The 21,771-nt window shown below is 38.5% G+C and overlaps 1 protein-coding gene across 5 annotated transcripts in view; it reads right to left on the reverse strand.

The window, feature by feature from the left end:
- Nucleotides 1–21,771, reverse strand: part of LHFPL2 (LHFPL tetraspan subfamily member 2) — a 110,562-nt gene that overhangs the window by 59,838 nt on the left and 28,953 nt on the right. Inside the window, exon 1 of one of the 5 annotated variants that reach the window (XM_015848577.2) lies at nt 12,100–12,355. The exons of 3 other annotated variants lie outside the window; for them this stretch is intronic. The gene's annotated coding sequence lies outside the window, so the exon portion shown is untranslated. Of the gene's footprint in view, nt 1–758; nt 782–12,099; nt 12,356–21,771 lie in introns of those variants that run through there. One more of the 5 variants, XM_032441189.1, reaches the window with a different exon arrangement.

Here is a 21,771-nt window from a genome sequence, read left to right on the forward strand (position 1 = left end):
AATGAGGTCTCTAACACAGGCCCTACAACATTTTTCTCTCTAAATTGGAAATATATGGATTTGATGAGTGGACTGCTCAGTGGACAAGAAAGTTGTTGCAAGATCATACTGGTCAATGGCTTATTACCCAGATGGAAGTCAGGAGCAAGTGGTATCCCTCATGAGTCAGTACTGGGACAGATGCTTTAATACCTTCATTGATTACATAAAGAGTGGGATCAAGTGCACTCTCAGCAAGTTTGCAGGTGACATCTAGCTGTGCAGTAGTCAATATGCCAAAGGGATGAGACTGCCATTCAGAGACCTAGACAGACCTGAGCAGTGGGCCCAGATGAACCTCATGAGGTTCAACAAACCCAAGTGCAAGGTCTCACACCTGGATTGTGGCAACCCTCACTATCAATAAAAGCTGGGGGATGAAAGAGCCCTGCCAAACAAGACTTAGCGGCACTCATGGATGGCAAGCTGGACATGACCCAGCAACGTGCCCTCACCACCCAGAAAGCCAACTAGATCCTGGACTGCATCAAAAGATGCGTGACCAGCAGGTCAAAGAAGTGCTATTCTGCACTGGCGAGACCAGTACCTGGAGTACTGTCTCCACATGTGGAGTCCTCAGTAAAGGACAGACACTGAACTGTTGCAGGGCGTCCAGAATGATATAATCTTTGAAACAGATCCCACAGACAGATCAGCAATTACCAGGCACAAGCAGGCACCAGGCCAACCAGTAACAGATGGGTTATGAACAAGCAGACCTGCAACACAGCTCCAGCACAGGCTGTCTGCTCCAGCTGGCTGAAATGGTTTTGTGGCCCCACAGGCAAAGGTGTGAAAGGGCCTAGGGGAGGCTGAGCAGGAATGCTGAGGCCCAGCAGGCCCCTCAGGGGCCCAGGCATTTGTTCGCTAATTAAATACTCTTAGCAGTAGCAAGTTCTTCAGCAATGAACTAAAAAAACTTGGCAGGCTTAGGCTATTCTTCTTCCTAAATGTCAACTGGCTTAATAAATAACAACTTCTGAGGAGTATTATTAGCATCCAAATTATTGCCCCAGATTACCACACACTGTGGCGTGCAAAATGCTAAGTTTACAAATAAAATAGTCTGCTGGCAGAAGTGGAACAGAATAACTCCAATCAAGACCGCTCAGCTATCTTCTTATAAAGGCCTGCAGATAGCAACTGCAAAGTTTTGTTGAAATGTAAGCACCATTTCATTTAATTGGTAGACAGCCTGAGACCGACGTAGAATGCAGCATGGCTATCCCACAACTATTTGTCTAAACAGAAAGACATTATCTCACAAGTGCATATACAGTTTTTAAATCAAAGGCTGTGGGTCTTGTTTTCAATCCAACACCTCTTTTGCATGCCAAAGTTATATTCAGAGTACTGTCCTGGTGATGCAAGTTGTGGCTATTACAACTCAATGAAAATAATCAGTTAAGTTTCCAAATGGCTTTATAAATTCCCTACACCACTGAGTACTCCTCTGACGAAATTCAATTACGAACCTGTTCTGTGGCTTCAACTGAAATTAGAAGCCTCCTTAAGCGTTATCTTCCCTGCTCTCCACTCTCACCCCCTCCCCGCAAAAAAGTAGAAGAGTTTTAACATTTTACTGCTTTATAATTTATGGCAACCAAACATAACCACAGACTGGCTTACTAAGACCAGAACAAGATTTCAAGATTTCTGAAAAACACATGCTTTATCTTCTTTATGGTTCTAGGATGACAGTATTTTATATACTGGACTTGTCTCCATGCTTTCCTAATTTTTTGCATCTTCACAGTTTTGATAGTATATAGACATAAAAAAACAGTGTATAAAATAAAAGCAACCACAGGTATGACAGTCCTCAGTAAGCCTTCCACCTGTGAAAAGCACTTTTTAATCACGAAATTCTTCAATGACTAATTTAATAATTTTGCTAAGTAATAAAGCCTAGAACTTAGATCATTTGGCTTGACCTCAAAGCATAGTTTCTTTCACTGAAACTAGTTTGACTGAATGTTACCCAACTAATAGATCTACTATGCACTCAGACCTTAAAGTTAATACCATGCTGCATAGAACACCATCATCTTTATTTTCAACTGTTCTCTCGCTTGTATCTCTGACACAATATAAAATGAATAAACAAAGAAGAGATTTTGAGCAAGACTGTGTGCCTTTCTTGAGTAAGATTGTGTTACGAAAACCAAAATATTTACTAAATTTTTATCTGCCCAGTATTCTAACTCTGGAGAACACCCTGCCATTTCTGCAGATGCCTAGAAGTTCTAAGCCATCTTCATCTAATCTGCTTTTCTAACAGAAAGTTAGAAGCCCATGATGAGATATTTCTTTGATGCTCATTTGAAGAAATGTTAGTGAGCAACCACTTCTTGGTTAGTATTAAAAATAATACTCAGTTTGCTGTTGGTAATAATAGTCAGCCTCAGGTACAGTGGAAAGTGATCAAATACAAATACATGAACTATGGTTTTGTTCACCACAAAGAGCCTTTGTCTTTTTAGTTTTTGTCATTTTCAGCTTTCTCTGGACCCAATTAGCTTAAACACTACTCTAGATCTTCTTTCCAGAAAATCAGTATCTTTTGGTAACAGAAGAAATAAAACCAACGGGGTTTGCTTTCCTGAAGCTGGTAATATCCTCTTTAAAGGATGTTAGAGCTCTCATTTACTAAGCTGTAATTATTCCTTAAATTCGTAATGTAACATAAAAGCGTTTAGTCTGCTACTTCAAGATACAAGTGTGAAGCCCATCCCTATAATCTTAGAATATTCTAAAGGCTACAAGAATATGGTTTTTTAAATTATCACCAGCCCAGTAGTCAGTATTATTAAGTTGCTGAAGATTCTTACAAGATTTTACCTTGAACACCAAAAGGACTCTTACAATTGGTAAGTGAAGGACAGGGGAAAAGCCCACACCAGATTAGGAACAGACAAGAAAAGCTGTATTGATAAGTGGGAAGGAGAGCTGATTTTAGACGTTATTCAGCCTCCAGAAAATTAAAAAAAAAAAGTTGCTAAAACCAAAACATAATTATTTCCTACAGTGAGTGACTAAGTAGTAAGAAGAAATGAATGTTGCATGTTAGGAAATTACGTGATAAGCCCAGATTCTGCAACAGCCTTACGAACAAAAGTGGAGGCAGGAAGCCTAAAGTTTTATATCACAGGCTGATGACATGATGAAAGGAATTACATACAGCCTGATTGCCTACAACACCAAGGGAACAGACTCATAAGACTCTTCTCATACAAAGATCTGTATTTTTTATTATAATATTTTTATTTATATTTTAATATATATATATATTATAAAAATTATAATATATATATTATATAAATATATTACAATATGTTAGTATTAATTATTTATGTACTTAATATCTTAAAAACATAACAAAACCCACTGTTAAAAGCAAGACATCCATTGTAAGTCCATTTAAAATGCTCTCAAAGTATTCTATGTCAAGTATGCAATTTCTAATTTAAGCTTTACCAGACCCGTAAGATTATGGAAGTCTGCCTCATGATTTTAATACTCAAAGGCAGCTGACAACTGTGTTTATTAAAAGTCATTGACAAAATTCACAGTTATGAAATACTTAGTCATTTATGTCATTCTAGACCAAGGCTGAAACCAAAGAATGGTGGTATAAAGATGCTTATTTTGAATGTTATTAGCTCTTTTTTCTTCTGTTAAGTATATAAACAAAGTAATATCTATGAAAAAAAAATATGAAAATGAAAAAAAACTAATGTCAAGCAGACCACTCCAAAAACAAAAAAGAAGAAACTGGTCCCTTCACAAAGCTCACACAAAGCAGCCTTATGAAATGCATACAAAGGCTGTGGTTTTTTGTTTTGGTTTTTTTTTTAAGGATCTCTCTAGCAGTCAATTTCAGACACAACATTTTCCTTGAACATTAACAAACATTTCTGAAAATTTCTTCCCTCAGTGTCTCGAAACATTACAGTCTGCTATTTTGTTAGCAGTTAACATTTTAATTTACATTGGCCATTTCTTTCTTAACAGAATAAACGTAACAATGAATGTGCAAGATGACAAGTTAAGGTTCGGTCAACAAGGCTTTAAGACAGTGGGTTCTCATTTCTACTCCAGGGAAGGCAGAAAAATATATCACCGCTAATCTCCTCATGGCCCACTCCAGTTTTGGGGGCCAAGAAGATCAACAACTGAGTTCACAGCTCTTTTAACCCTTCAACATGATACTACCAGGCTAACTTTAAAATTCCCAAAGGAGTTTAATAGCTTTCAAGAAACCAGTATCAAACCCTGAAATATTTCTTGTCTGTTCAGTTAAGCTTGTCAAAATCCAAGAAGCAATAAATTTGTTCTGTTTTTTTTTTTTTTCCCCCTTTTTATTTGTAGTTTCATGATGGTAAGTTATTTCCAAGCCTGAAAAAAAAATAAATCTTTCATGTATAAAGTTAAGAATAGTTTAAATTCTGCATCAACTGAATGTTCCTATCTCTAAGTTGTAGTAGGCAGCGTTTTCTTCAAGATATGTATGCATGAGTCATATCAGACATACACATACATACATATACACATACATACATATACATATATAAACACACTCATGTTGGTCCATGATGTTAGAGGAAGGTGGTATGGCAGTAGAAATTGAACCTTCCAGCCACTATTCCGGTCTATCATCTAAGATCTTTCATATCAACCATGAATTAATGAGCAAATTCACCCCAAGAACAAGAATGATGGAGTTTCTTAGGTCTTGTTGGTTGGCCAGTACACTGATTCAAATCCATAATTCTGTGAAGTTTGAAACTGCAGTTCTGAGTCCCTAAACACTAACCTTCTCTCCCCAGTTACTAGCTTTCTGAACTCTTTGTATGGGCTATCTATCATTTTAAGTGATTTTTCCAGTGCAGGCCGAGTTTCAAAACACAACATGAATACATTTTCTTCCATAATTGCTTTCTTATGGTATTCCAGCAATTGAATATTGATTCAAAACCACTTAACAGGCAGAACTAGCTGCTTTAAATCATTGCTTTTGAAAGCTCACAGATGATATGCAGCTACTTTACTTCCCAATATCCTTTGCTGCATCAAAAGATTTTTCAAGTAAAGGAAGATATACATATATACACAATATCTCTTTCATATTCACATGCGTTATATACTCCAGATCAACTCAGGTGGTCCCCAGAGGTTTTGGCTCTTTAGAAAGAATTAAATATCTAAAGTAGATACTTGTTCATTTATTAGCACTCTTTTCAAAGGACTGTTGAGAAAAAGAACCCCGAGAAAAAACGCAAATTGTCCACTCCATGCTCAACTAACAAAGCACCAATTCAGTTCCCACTGAGCTCCAGTTCATTTTGTGTCCACATGTAAGTGATTAGGAGTACATTGTTTGAAACTTAATTCCACATCTGTTCTTCTGTGGGACTTGGAAAACAGATGAATTTTTCTGACAATTGTTTGCAGAGAGGATAATCACATGCATGTGTAATAGTATCCAAAGCGTAAGGGGAAAACACCAGAATCTAAGAAGCTTTTTTTGCTGAATATTTTTGTGTCTTTTCTAAGATTTAAAAAAAAAAAAAAAAAAAAAAAAAAAGTTCTCAGATGGAAATCATTAATATGCTTGAGAAGACATTCTCAATTCCCTATAACTCAAAAAAAAAAAGAGAGAAAAAAAAAAAGAAAAAAAATCACAGAACTTTTGTTCTTAATAGTCTTTGTTTCATATCCCACTAAACTTACCCGTTAAGTGATGTGCAAGGTTACTTTAAAATAAAATAAATCCTGCAAGACTGACAAAAGCCCCAACACAGAAGATACATGGTTTCTTCAAGGAGTTCGGCAGCTGTAAGACAGAACATTCCAGGCTAATACAGTATGAGAGCCAGCATCTTGTGAAAAGATCACATGCTTAAGTGAAGGATATAATTTCTTTAGATCTTCATAGAAGACTGATAAGCGCAGAAAAGTAGATAAGAACTCTTCACTGTATCTGCTAATGGAAGTGCAGACAGCATCAAAGGGTACTGGGGAATGTAAGGTTCAAGAAAGTACTTCTTCCATGTAAGATGCAGTCAGCTGCCAACTTTCTAACTTGCTTAATAACTGGACAAGTAAATGACACAAAGGTCCACTAAAAGCTATTGAACAGAAATCCTCTGAATCAGTACATCCTAAAGGAGCAGAGCAGTGGAGATGATGTATCAGTGTATACATCTGTTCCCTAGGCTACTGGCTAACGTCATATCTATACTGAGATAAATAAACCTTTCGCCTACTTCTGCTTAATTAAGGCCTTACAACATTATCTTGGACCTTGAACTGTACCTATAACGAGTACAGAAGTGATGTTAACTACAGTGATTCAGGAAGAAATACACAGTGAGGGTTGAGCTTGATGTAATAGCTTGTCATCTATAAGGCCATGTCAAAGAATGGCTAAAATTTCAGATTAGACACAGCAAACTGATGAATCAGTTAAAGAAACAAATACATCATCTTCCAACTCCTGCAATTTGATTGTGAACTCCCTGGTACCTGGTGATCTTTTAAAACAGCAGATGTCAGAGATGCATGATTAGCTCATACCATGAGAAGTGTTTCCAAACTTTTCTCTGTGCTCATTAGGCAATAGAAACCAAACAAACCACAAAATCTGAAAAACAAACAAACAAAAAAACACTGCCAAAATTCCCAATGTATTTGTAAGATTAAGAAAGTATTTATTTTCATTTTACATATATATGTATTTTTTTCTTTTTCCTTTTTTCTTTGATGATACTGGCAATAGTGGAAACAAAGTCAACACTCAAAATTCCCACAGGTGGCCATTTCTGAAACACTGCATCACCTCTCATGAAACAGATCAAAGCCATGAATGAGAACCAGGTGGGCTTCTTGAAGTAGGAAAGTAAAAAAGGTACAGAAGAAAAGAACATTTCAACTAGCAGAATGCTTATGACGTGAAAAAGATGCTCTTCAGAACAGGCAGAAATCTGTTTTCTACAGCAAAATAAACTACTTAGTTGTTCTGCTAAGCAAAATTGTTATCTGACATTAATTAAATGGAACTTTAACTTAAAATGTGTAGGATAACCCATTCCATAAATCTAAAGATATACAAAGAACATGCTGTAGATGATCATTATGTATTCTCGATTTCATTATGAATCTTGAAGAATGCCATAAGGATGCAGAGCATGTGATAAAACAGCACTGTGCTTTGGAGGAAATATCAAATCTGTATTAAAGTCAGTGAAGAACTGAAAGGATAAGCAGTATTGTTTTACCAAGGATTAAAACACTAAGTATGCCCTTATTTATACATCAAAAGTTAACAGGCTAGGCAGGTATGATCATTGTACCCATTAAGAGCCATTTATGTATCAAGCCCAAATCTACCATATACAGTGTAGATAATAGTGACTGAGTCATATTATTTCATTTGAATTAAGGCTGCAGAGAAAGATAGTGTGAACAAAGTTTGCTCCCACACCTTCAATACTACTGGAACAGCACCAAAGTTTTCCCAGCTTTCTTTCCATGCATTATATGCAGTGAAGCAATTCTTTCACTTTGCGCATCTTCTGCCAGTAGCATTTCCTAAAAAATACAGCATTCATATGCACTTACACATACATATTCAAAAAAACAGTACACCCACATACTTGTACCCCAAATTTCAAACTTATAAATTTCAGAGACTCATATAGGACTGACTATTCCTGCAGGGGTGACCAAAAGGCTAAACAAAATTCAATACACGCAGCAGTCCCATGGGTCCCATCCACTTCATCTCCCTGTAATTGTACTAAAAGCCCGTCTGGAGTCTCTCAAGGCATCTGGAGTTGACACTTCTCCTATTTATCCAGCTAAAGAAAGGTTCCCTGCTTCTCCCCTGCCAATACCATGAAGAATTTAATGCATCAGCAGGGACTTGAAACCTGAAACTCCATGCAGTATTTTCATAAAATGATTCACAGACTTGCACTAACTTTTTTGACTTAAAGCAAAGGGTTTCCGTGCAGCAATTTGGAGCTAGATGAATCTACTCATTTCCAGCAGTGGGGGAGGGAGGAAGAACACGGTAACATGCAACCAGCAAACTGATTTTAACATAATGAAACAGAAAGGAAACCCCAACTGAGTGTCTTCATGTCTTCTTAAAAAGATCAGAGCACCTACTTAATGCCTCCTATGAAAAAAGAAAAAGTAGGGAAGAACAGAAAGCAACACTAGAAAATTAAAGGTGGAAGTAAAATAAAATGAGAACTAAGAAGCATGAAGAGACTGATTTTTTACTTTAAGCAAAGAAAGCAGCTTGGAACCAAATCTTGCTCTGCATCAACACCCAAGACAATGTGGAAAAAGAAATTTCAGCTCAGATGAGTGCCCACGTGGAACACTGAACAGATCCCCCCTTTTTCTAACTGAAAGTTGAGATAGATACTTCAGACAACAGGAAATCCTATCCTATCACATTGGCATGTTTGTGTCAGAAAAATGTGGCATTCCAGTTTCTATGTAAAAGTCACAGAATTGTAGGGGTTGGAAGGGACTCTGAAGATCATCTCAGTCCAACACTCCTGTCCTCCACAAGACGTTTTTAACAGCACAGTCACTATGCTTCAAGTAACTGTCTTCTGAGTTGCTAAAAATACCTCTCATGCTAAGAGCACTGACAGGGATAATGTACTCATTAAGTATATTAAGGAACCATTCCTAATGATTAACTCAAAATCTAAATGTCCAAAAAAGAACTGTGGTAATCAGTATTAGATACTCTTAATTTCTGTCATTCCAAGCACTGGTTCCATTGCTCTCAGGTGTGAATGTGAAATGGGCAGCTTGCTCTAGCGTCCCTGCTCAAGTAAGGCTTTGGAACATGTGACCTCCAGAGATTCCTTCTAGACTCTGCCATTCAGGGATGCTGTGAATTAACCTCTTGTATCAGATTACAAGTTACCCTACTTCAATGAATGAAGTGTGTTCTCAAGTTCAAAAATAATTCAAAAAGCCTCTGTATCTACAACAACTTATTATTACTCCTACAATCTAAAGAGTTTGCTTTTACCAAATTAGCTACCACTTTGGAATTTCCAATACGAACAAAACAGTGCCATTTGAAACACTTCCACATTTCAAGAAGGTGTTACAACTTCACCTTTTTTTTCCAGTGCATGTTCAGTTTAGTTACCCTGTAGTAGAACTACGAACTTCAATTTTTATTTTGCATTTATTAACACTGCATACCCAATGAACACATGGCTACAACAGACCACCTGGCAGAAATAGCCCTCAGGAGACACATGCCACTGCCACAAGCTTGCTGCAGGAACTACTGAGCTCCTCCACGCTCCTCACATAAGCTGGGTGGTGACAAACCATCCGTACAGACTGAGAGGTAAGATGCCATTGAAAGAACACATCCTTACCTCAGATAGAGTCAGGCAACGTGAAAAGATGAGTTTCTAAGACACTGTTAGTTGCGCTGCAGAGACTTCACAAACCCCCTGCCACAGACAGGACCAACACAATACTCACCTGAACTTCTGCAGCTCACCCTTACTGCATCCTATAACAATGTGGGTAGCTTTTAACTACTGTGCTATACTAAGATGTGATACAAATAAATTCAGAATCTATACTCAGAATTAATGTTTTCTTCATATTTTTCCCCTCATTTTTCAAACATATCCAGATGAAATACAAATTATAAAGCAGCACCATTTCCCTCTTCCTAGAGGTACCTGCTCATGGCTGTAGATATGGACATGGCTGCTTTTCTCACCTAAACAAAGGCAACCATTACTGACTAAACAGACATAACGACACTGCTGCACAGACAGATAAATCCTATCTGCAAAAACAGTCTTGTAAATGACCAATGAAAAACACTTTCTGTGTGGTCTTGGCCAGGACAATGATAGCTGGAAGAGCCTCTGGAAGACGGATGGACTTAGAAATGCACACTCCTCATCTGGGCACTGACTTCTCCAGTAGGGCAGAAGCTGTGTGTGGTTTCTGCAGCATAGATTCCCTTCTTCGGGCTAGAATCCTGAACTCCCCCAGCAGCAGTTGAGTCCAGACCCTCAGGAAATAAACATCTGGCTCTTGACATCCACACACAAAGGAAAACCTGCTTCTGGGTAGAGAACACACAGATCTGCGATTCTGAACATTCCCACCCTACAGTTGGGTTTTGAGGTCTCACATTTAACTCCTGACAAGCTCTAATTCTTTTTTTCTTTTCTTTTTTTTCCCCCCTTTTGTTATTTTATTAATTTTTTATTTATTTTTTTAAAGGGGGAATCAAGACAGTATTTTTTTCCAGGCTTATCTGTAAGGATAAAAGCTCACTAAAATTATCCATTCAGTTTCCAAGTACCTCCTGCCAACCTCAAGACAGATAGCTTAGGATGGCAGCACACATCAATACCAAGCTTGGCTCTCAAAAGCTTCATGCCTAACGTAACAGCTTCCAGCTAGCAAGAATGAAACTGAGAGGTAGCTGCTGCTGTTGAACAAGGAAGCTGAATAGAAAAGGCATCTTCTTCATTAAAATCAGCCTTTATAGCTTTAATTTTTATCATACTTCTGCACGATGCTTAGTCATGAATTGCTTTTAGTTCTTTTAAAGCTTTAACTTACCTTAGTTAATCTTATTAACTATCTACTGCTGAAAATTTAAATCATTAACATTCAAGAGCCCTACTACTGTGTGTCTGACTTTTTTGATCAGAGGATTCAAAGACTTCACCTGTCAGGTTCTCAAAGTTTGAAGAGCAAAGTCTTGTCCATGGAGAACACTTGTAAGTTTTGTTTAAAGATCTGCGTATTCCTACAACTGACTGCTAAGACAAAAACTGATGAAGTGAAAAAATGAACTGCAGTGCTTCAAGTGCATCCTCTGTAACCAAAGAACACATTCATGCTGAATGCCACTTTGGGTCTTCACACTCAATCCAGCACAGACAGGACAAAGACTGAAGCCAAAATGCTTCTCAGCCGCAATCTCAGGGAAACTTGTTAGGCTGCTAATGAGACATCTGTTATCTTTCTGCCTGCGTGGAAGAACAACCTCGTTCCAAGCTTCTTTTAAACATTAACTTGGGATGGATATTTTTTCCATTTGTAACACAGGTGATCTAAAGTGGAAGTGCTGTGCATTAATATTTAATCAAATTAACAGAAAAACTAAAGTAGTAAGCAAAAAGACAACTAGAGATACATGTTATAATTACTCATAAATTACTCCAATTCCCAGTTTTGTTAATGTTTCTATGAAGCAAACAACACTTTCACTTATATACTAAAGCAAAATCCTTTGTTATAAAACACAACAGAAAAAATATAATTATGATTTATGATGTCAGCAGAAAAACAGAAGACTTTTGGGACCTGTGCAAGAAAGCTCTGAGGCGAACAACGTGTCCAGAATTCACTTCCAATATTTCTACACAGCAGAAGCAGAACAAAGCAAACAATAAAATTCCACAGCAACTTTCAATTTCACATTTATGGAATGATCAAATTCGACTTTAAAGTCAGCATTAACACAGATAATGATGCAATGGATATTTAAGCCGTTGTCCCAATGCAAGAAAACATGAAATTCCTCCTAGCACTTAAGAATATTGCTGAATACAGCTCTCTTTCCTAATGCAGCTATGCACAGCAAAGAGATTGTACAATCCTTAGAAGAAGAGGAATGAAAAATAATATACTTTGTCTCTCAGAATTTACATTACTGATTTATAGGTTGTGTAAATTACTAGCACTTCAAGCAAAACACTAATTCCTAACAGAAAGCATGAAGGGCACGCTTCCTTTGCTTAAGTGTTTTGGGTAAGTAATATGTTTACAATGACCCAAACAGCTTTTAAGTTCAACTATCCTAACCCATTTTACAAAACAAATACATTCCTGTATTCAGTCAAAAGGGCAGCTCTATATTTTCCTGGTTCAACACAATGCTAACAGGATTTCCATTTGATAAATGCACCTTTCTTATTTCTGAGTATTACCAAAAAAAACAAAAAACAAAACACCCAACAAAACCAAACTCACCGAATTCACTCATCCAAATGAGTGACAGGGGTTTATGGGTTGTGCTGTTTAAAGTAACACCAACTATTTTCATTTTCTTCCTTCCCCAACTCATAGATGCACAAGCAATACCACATCCATTGAAACCAATCCCAGTCCGCCACTGAGGCTATTTGAAATCTCTTGTTTAAGGTCACAAAAAAAAGTCTCCAGAGTAGCGATGAGATCTCAGCGCTATTCTTCCTGAGCACTGAGAGCTCAGTGCCACGGCTGAATCCTATTCCATACTGCGCAGAAGGCTGCATTCCCTGCAGCATGGTGCCATGACTTCTCGGGGACCACATCAGTGACTTAACAGCCCTGGCACTTGCAGACAGAAGAGGTGGGACAAGGACAGAAGGCACATGCAAGGACAGAAAAGCACATGATTGGAGTGCTTGGCCATGAAAAGCAATAATTTATCTGTCATAGAGGGAACAAGAGATATCTCAGCACTCCAAATATCTCCCTTGTTTTTAAAGGAATGTGCTAAGGTCTCTTATCTTTGTCCCCTCTCCTGTGGAAATTAAAATTTCTTGAGACTTTTCCCTTTCACAGAGCAGCCGAGGAAAACTGGCTTTTATTATCTTCTTCCTCAGCTTTGCCTTCGGGAGCTGCAGGATCCATCAGCCCCCCTGTTGTGACAGATGGGTTGGATCAGCCACCCCAGCCCCCTCACAGTATCCTCATGTGGGAATGCATTTCCAGGAGTACGGAGTGCTTACAAACAGTATGAGTGTTCTTAGAGCATCTATAAATTGCACACAGACAAATTCCCCAAATCACTTCAGACGTATTGCATGTATAAACATTGCCAATTTAACATCTTTTCTGAAATACATTCAACAGCTTAACTGTTTCAAGATTACAATGAAAAGAGAGAAGGCACTCCTGGCTCTTCTTACTTTCAGCAGGGTCCTCTATTCAAGTGGACACTCAGAAAACAAAGAGTCCAGATAAAGCCTACATTTTCTAGAGAATTATTTTTAGCTTTCTTATGCTTAAGGAATTCACTACGGGCTCTCCACCACATGGAATTACGTTCCCACCAGTCTCTCTGTTACAAATTAATGAAAAGCTGGCTGCTCACTCTCTGCCTACAGGCATCTACCATGCACCATAAACTTCAGTCTTGGGCACACAGATAGCCCGGCTGAAGCTCTGCGCTTCACATTCCTTGAAGCACCATAGCCTCCTGAGTCTTCTAATGCAATTAACTCTCCAGTCCTCTTCCCTCACTGCCAGACTTCTCCAAAAGTATCACATGCACAGGAGAAACTGAGAAGTCGCCTTTTCCTCATTCAACTACAAGGTGCAGGAAGGTGACACATCTTTAACAACTATACCCACCTCCGCTTGAGCTGGAAACAAAGATCTAGAACTAAGCTTTTGTAAAACTGTATCAAAAGCAGGCAGTGGTGATCTGTGCATTAAAAGCCCTGCTCTAAACAAGACCTATAAAGCACTTCAGCTGTGTACTTTGGAACAGTGCCTAGAAACAAGAAACTCCCAGACTTAAGCCACTGTTCTTTGACTGATATTTTATGACAGCAAAGAAAATATAAAATTATAATAAGAACTCATACAGCTACAAAAGAAATAAGTCACGCTAGCAACGAAGCTACTACACATTCAAAGTAAAACTGTTAAAAGTGCTAAGCACTGGCTTAATTCAATTGCTCCTGATGGTGTCAGCAGTGTCACTTTAAGCTGTTACTGACTGCTGTAGAACAATTCAATTTTCAAGCACTAAAAATATTTAATTACAGTTTTAATACTAATCTAAATTTGATCTACTGGGCTTATAAACCTTGCCAGTCAGAATTCTCAGATTGTAAGGAAAAGGGACATTTTACAATTTAAAGCAGAAAAGCACAAAGGGATTGTAAGAGTCTAACTTAAACATGGCAAGTTATTAGTTAATACTACAAGTTTAATCACTTGCACTCTTTGAAAGCCCTGTTTTAAGTCATCATTTATGACCACTGGGTTAGGAAGCATTAGTCTACTTGCCAAAACTTGTGACCCGTTTTCAGCTTCTGTAACATGTAGAGGAAACACCCATCAAATATTTCCCCTGAATTCCAAGCTCAGTGTTTCACACTGACCCTTCCTTTCACCTGCGGACTTAGTCTTTATTCTACTCCTCACGGGGTTTTGCCCATCCCCTTTTAAAATTTGGCATGGCATGCAGCTCCAAATAATATCTAGAAGAGAACAGCATGGTCTAGTGCAAATTTGCAGCTTCTGGTATAGAGATGTAAATTGCACATATGTAGCATTCTTCATACAAGACAGCAGATAGAAAGGATAAGCCAATCATCCACGCAGACTTTATCATTTCCAAGGTTCCTGATAGAATACGTAAGGAAATCAAACAAAAAGAGTCACATTTTGTCAACTCCCGGAGGAGTGAAGCCCAAATTCTAATTGAAATTTATAGTGCGCTTGGCTGCTAATGGAAAACTTGCATTTGAAATAAATCCTTATATGGCAAAGAGTTCTTCAACTGTGGAAAACTAATTAACGTAACTCCATGAGCTCTGCTACTAATGATGCTTATTCTTGTCACACTTGCGCTTTGCAGTTTATCAAGACTTATGACAGCATGTTGTGGAATCCTTTTTCCACTCATGTGAAACACACTCGTTATTCCCTGCAATCACTAGATAATGCTGTTTCCTCCTAATATAGAAATGAGCAACTTAACAGGACTGGGATGTTTTCACTTGGTGGGCCATACAGACCTTATCCCACTTAGCATCACTGTTGAACCTCTACATCCATCCAAATCCCACAGTTGCAGCCTGGAGGGCCAACTGTGTTCTGGACTGCATTAAAAAAGGGGTGGCCAGCAGGGAGAGGGAGGTGATTGTCCCCCTCTACTCAGCTCTTGTGAGGCCCCATCTGAAGTACTGCATCCAAGGCTGGGGCCCCCAGCACAGGAAGGATGAGGAGCTCTTGGAGCAGGTCCAGAGGAGGGTCACTAAGATGATCAGAGGGCTGGAGCACCTCTCCTACAAGGAAACACTGAGGGAACTGGGCTTCTTTAGCTCAGAAAAGGTGCTGAGAGACCTCACCATGGTCTTCCGATATTTGAAAGGAGCATATAAAGAGGAGGGGGAATGACTGTTTACAAGGGTGGAAAGTGACAGGACAAGGGGGAGTGGTTTTAAACTGAGTTAGGGGAGGGTTAGGTTAGATATAAGGAGGAAGTTATTCACAAAGAGGGTGGTGACACACTGGAACAGGTTGCCCAAGGAGGTTGTGGATGCCCCATCCTTGAAGGCATTCAAGGCCAGGCTGGATGTGGCTCTGGGCAGCCTGGTCTGGTGGTTGGCAACCCTGCACATTGCAGGGGGGTTGAAACTGGATGATCATTGTGGTCCTTTTCAACCCAGGCCATTCTGTGATTCTATGATATGTTCAGCAGAGCTGCTGTGCTCTTCGTTCTCCTCACTGCTCACTTAATTCCCCAGACTGCACAGCACTACCACACACTGAAAACAAACCCAGACAACACATTGTGCTTTTCCACTCCTATATGGCAAATTGCCCCCACTTACTCTGTCTTGTCTACAGTGGGTGGCAGAACTTGCACAGTGTTGTGAGATCAGCGCTTACACTGGAGTCCTGCTGAACCTTTCAAGACCAAACAGACTTAAAGTCTTAAGCAAAAAAGGAAAAACAAACAAAAATAACCAAGAAAAAGAGCACGGAGGCTGGCAGAATGACTAACGTACAGAAAAATCAACAGGAAACATTTCTCACAGCAAAAAACAACAGGACAGTCAATGAAGTGTTACATCTGAAACAAGGGAATGCTTTTTCTTCACTATATGTAGTATCTAAGTTAGGGAATCACTGCAGCAAAACCATAGACACAAAGTGTAAGTGGACTAAAAAAAACAATTCCCCAAAACTAAAAGCCTAAATGGCAGATTCTCTACTGCTTATTTAACTCATAGATGATTGGGTGCAACCTTCAGCTAAGGAGGCCCCTAAACCACTAATTAAGGGACTCAACCATGGGAAAGAATCACTATATATACTTCATGCATTTCTTACATTTTTCTCCCCAAGCATCTTTATTGGCTGCCTTTGGGAAGAGCATTGAGCAAAATGGACACTTGGCCTGACCAGAACACAGCTATTCTTCTGCTGCCATGTAGTACTGCAAGAGGTGCCAAATACTAGACAGAGGCAGACAAACCAATAGGCACAAAATGTTCAGACTCTCCCCATTCACAAGCAGCATTAATCACAATTTTTATAAACAACATGATTTACTCTAAGACAACAGATTTGGACAGATTTGTGTGTCATTATCACGAGAAACAAAATTTACAAATGAAAGAAATTATTCTACCTATCCCATATCTATGATTTTATTCACTGCTGGGAAACAAGCCATGATCCACAGCCAGCTCTCAAACAGCAAAACAAATTAGGTACAATCACATTTAAAATCTGAGGCTGCCTTCTGTGAAGTGGTTAAAAATCGTTGTGCTTTTCCAATTCAGTGGAAATCAAGCCTGGGCAGGTGGATCACATCTGAGGACTAGCCCAGTGAAGTGTATTGATTGTACCCAGTGCAGAGTAGGAAAAGTCACCTACTTCAAGATTTAAGACAAGAGCTGAGTTGGAAATATTACTTTTCTTTCAGTTAATGTAAACTTCTGTGGGGTGGATTGTTCTTTTTGTTTGGGAATCATGACGATTTGTCTCTGTGCATGCATGTGGTTTTATTGATTTGTTCATTTGTTTAAGTGATGCGATTCTTCTTGCATTTGGCAAATTTTTCACAACTCTAATATCAACCCTGGTATCTTTTCTACATGAAAAGATTTGAAACCAAGATTTAATCACATAATGGTGCTTTTGACATGAAACTAAAGATATGTTTATTTGGGGCAGAATTTGCTGCCTATGTTCTATTTACTACTGTACAACAGCCATTGGGTTTTCACCTGGAAATCTAGAGCAACTTAGATGTCTGCAGAAACTCAGATTACTGATTGTCAGCTAGGTGACATATGAGAACAGGCTTCTTATAGCAAACAAAAACCAAAATCAAAAGCACAAAAAAATTGACAGAACTACTTTAGTTATTAAGAGATGAGGAAAATCAGACCTTACACATTGGCCCAAATGGCCAAGGATGTCTCTGTCTTCTTTAGACAGAGGTAGCTCTACTCTAATAATGAATAAAACTTTTGGTCCTCATCACAAGCAAGTCCACTGAAGGAACAAACAACCTCATGGCTCTCTGACGTAACATTTTCTACAGAAATACTAATTCCTGTGTGGATAGATTTTTTGTTTGTTTTCCCCTTGAATTAAATTGCTCCTATAAAAGGAGAACTAGCAGGAGCTAGAAAAGACTTCGAAAAACCATGTCATCCAACTCCAAACTGTGAGATAATGCAAACATAGCTAGATCCCCCATGAAAATTCTGTGCATCTCACCTTTTTCTAGAAATCTCTAATTTCAAAGTCTATTCCATAACATTTTTAAGTCATCTATTCAATGACTAACTGCATACACAAGTTGTTGAAAACATGGAGGGGATAAACTACATCATAACCACAGAGTATATCAGCCAACTGCCACCAAAACCTGCATAACTAAAACACTTCTTATTTTACTACTATTCACCCAGTCATACTACCTCCCATAGGGGAGAATAGAATAAAGGTAGTACCCTCTACCAAGCTTTCCATGAGATGTTTCTCACATACCCCTTGATTTTGCTTCATATGAGATTAAAATTTATTCTTCCATAATTTTCTTGCAGGTCATATTTTCAAAATACATTATTACAGCTGCTTTCCTAAGACACAGTTCAGTATGTTTTTGTCCTTTAAAATTAAACAAAGGAGAAAAAAAGAGAAAAGTCAGTAACCCCTCCCTAAACTGTGTACTGTAATGTGTCTGAGACCTCATCAGAGTGAAGAAGAAAATAACAGCTTCTGCATTTTCTACATGTGGCATTCCCTGTTCATGCATCTCAAGCTGCTTTTCAATCATAAACCTCGGGGGGTTTTTTGGCTATAATACTTCAGCATTTCATTCTCCTCTCAAAATCTGTTTAAAACATACCAACTTGTGCTCACCATGAACTTGGACTTGGATAGCCTTTGGATGATCTCTCTCCAAATTGCTGAAGTAATGGCTTTTCAGTCAACACATTACACATGGGAACACCTTTACATTTTCCAGTGAATGTACAAAATCCTGCAAAGTAAATTTGAGCACTGAAAATGATCTTGTTTTTGTTAGTTACCCTTCTTTTCTCCCTATAAGCAATTGGTGGATTCACTGCATTTGTAGACCACGGCTTGAAAATCATTTGTTGCCATCATTCTGAATTCATATTAATTTTCACCATGCTAATGAAGCATTAGAGCTTGCTGTTGTTCACAAATACATTCTCTGTACTTTACTAGCTAAGTCACTAATAAAAATGCAGAGCTCCAAAGAGAAAATACATTGCACCTTTCTGAAGTTCCCTCTTAGATGTTGCTGATCCTTTAACAACACTTGGAAACCTCTTCTCAACCACCTGTGTGTTCAGTCTGTAATGATTCTATGTAATGCTCCTTAGCCATTTTCTAAGAATGATGTGTGAGATAGCATCAAGAACAGCACATGTAGTCACTGCACGAAAGAAGATATGAAGTCAAGATATCTCATCCATCTACTAATCTTTTAATCTACGAGACTAGCAACACTGCCAAGAAAGGAAATTAAAATTGTCTGACACTATTTGTTCTTGATAAATCTATACTGGCAGTTTACCAACTTTATTATCCCAGAGGTGCTTAAAAAGCAACCATTTAAAAATCATGCAGGGATTAAGGTTTCATGGAGCAGCTTACAACTTTCTTCCTCTTAAGGTTTTACTGACTGGTTTACAAGTCCCTTCATCTTCCCAATTACTTAAGAAAAAATTAGAAAGAAAGAAGCAAGGAGTCCAGTTCTGCATTTGCTCTTTTGCTCTCCTCCAGTCCTCCATAGAGTCTTCTGCCCTCCCAAAGACTTTTTGAAAATTCAGACTAAAGGATCTGTGGCAAGAGGGATAATGTTGAATTTGACTTAGTAACTCTTAGGTTCTATATGAGCTTAGAAAGCTAAAAGTCTGCGGAAAAACAACAAGATAAGTTAATCAGAGCCTTTAATAGTATACTGAGATATCTGGAAAGAACAATAAAGGAGAACAATGATGAACTGGACTTCACTTAAAAGGTTATTATTAGTCATCTAAGTAGAAAAATACCTCTGAAGGGAACTGATGGGTCAAATCCATTTTAAAAAATAAAATAACATTATGAGAACAAAAATATCCTAAGCTGCTAGCCTTACTGCTTACCTTCAGATGCACGTTGAAGGGCAATAAAACAGACTGTTTAAACAGATGTTAAACAATGCACTTCTGAACAACTCAGTAAACCTCTCTGGCCAGTTCTGGGGAGTGAGGGGCCCACTTGGGTATCATCTTCAGCTATTCTGCTAGGAAAATGCAGGAAGCCAGTGTCTCCATCATTCCGGTCTGAGGCACTCCTTATTGCTACAGCAGGAGGCTATTGTACTAATGGAAATCCCCTGTTAACTCTCAGTTTCAGTCAGAATGACTCTTTCCTGCCAAGTTCTCCCAAAACGTGTCTAAAAAGGCCTGTAGTTAGAAAATTCTCCAAGAGACTGTGAGGCAGCTTACTATGTCAGGGTCAGGAGACATAAAAGACATTCTGACAGCCGGCCAGGAAACAGAGAAAGCAGTAGGAATAACAAAAAGGTGTTTGGTTTTGTTTTAGGTTTTTTCTTTGTTTGTTTGTTTTTTGCCTTTTTTTTCCTTCACAACTACCTTGTAGCAAATGGAAATGACAGGTTAGCTAGAATGTAGGCTGAACACTGGATTTAGCACATGAAAAAGAGATGACTACTCCAATTCATTACGATCTAATCAGATAAAGCAGGCTGCCAGCGTTGCCAGTAACTATCCTACCATAAGTGCACTGATTTAAATATTTTTTACACTAACTTTTTTTACACTAGTCCTCAAGGCACATAAGAAAACTTCAAAAGGTGCCTCTTTATCTCCTCCCCCCACTCCAAAACAGGAGATGAAAAATTAAAGAGAAGGAAGTTCTTAATGAGGAGGAAAACCAAGACAGTCAAAAAGTCAGAAAGTATTTTCTCTGTTCATGTAACACGTACGGTTTCCGGAATTTATGCATTCTGTTTCAATTCTCCAACAGCGCTACAAGATTAACAAAAGCTTCAAAAAACCTGCAGCTCAAAACACAGAACAGTACAGTTGTTCCCTTCACCACTACTCAACCATCAGTAAAATATTTACACTTCAAGTTTTATGTTCTTGAAACCTGCAGTTGTACATGGCTACTGCACAATCCCAGCTTGTCATGCTCAGTGCACCCATTGGACCCAAGCAAGTACAAGGCCCCAAATCTGGATGCTGTCAATACAGTGATTGTATCTTCATCAGACACTAGAATGCTGGAGCAGTTGAGAGACTTAGCCAAAACCCAGTGGTTGAGAACACAGTCAAGTTCTGCATATTAGGGAGAACCACAATGATACACATAGATGAAAAAGGATTGTATCAATACATTTCTCACCCCTACATCTGACAAATGTCCACATTTTGTTATTTAAGTTCAGAACCTGAAACGTCTTTTTATTGTTCTTTGTTTCAGATAGCAGTGTGATGTGGTGTAGGGAGCCTGCTTTGGCAGGGGGGTTGGACTCGATGATTTCTAGAGGTCCCTTCCAACCCCTACAATTCTGTGATTCTTTAACCATACCTTACTGTTCAAGAGGGAAATGGCTGAAATTAACCACACCTTTTCCAGAACATCTCAGAAACACAAATGACAAAGACTGTGAAACTACGGCCAACAAATGCAGGTAGGCAGGAATCCTTTCACTGGGATTCAGATAAAGCTTCATTGAAAAGGACCAAGATCATAATACCTATATTAGCACTCAGATGCACTGTTTTGAATTGTATCAGGAGAAAAACGATTTTCCACAGAATGCAGTGGATGAATGAATTAGATTTGACATCCTCTTACTAACTGAAGAGCAACAGGGGGATCAAGTTGCTGATTCAGGCTGATCCCCTATTTGGGAGCTTCCACTGCCTCACATTACTCTCCCAGCTATCCTGTACATCACTAACAGTACCACAGAGACAAGCTGTAACACACCGGTTTAAAACACATCACGAGGAAAGAGAAGTCAAATATACAACTAAGAAGCTGGCTTTCCAATCAATTAATAAAACACATCTACCATTCACATGACAACAACACATCCTGGAAAGACAGCACATGGACCCACAGCCCGCTCCATGCTTTTCTTTTCTACAATACTTCATTAGGTATTTGTTTGTACAGGGCTTAAATAAACACTTTGTTTAAACAGATCCTTCATTCTGGAAGGATGGTTTACAGCTTTCAGTTTAAACTATTACAGTGGTGCATACCTAACCAACAGATTGCTTTAGCAATTCACAGACTTACAGAGGAAACATTAAGAAGCAAAAAAATTCCAGTGTTTTAACTAAACAACTGCAAACTGTCTAAGAATGAACATCCAGTTTTGCTTTGTAGCAACAACCCCAGCAAATC

The sequence above is a fragment of the Coturnix japonica genome, chromosome Z (genome assembly GCF_001577835.2).
Source record: "Coturnix japonica isolate 7356 chromosome Z, Coturnix japonica 2.1, whole genome shotgun sequence".
Classification (NCBI taxonomy): domain Eukaryota; kingdom Metazoa; phylum Chordata; class Aves; order Galliformes; family Phasianidae; genus Coturnix; species Coturnix japonica.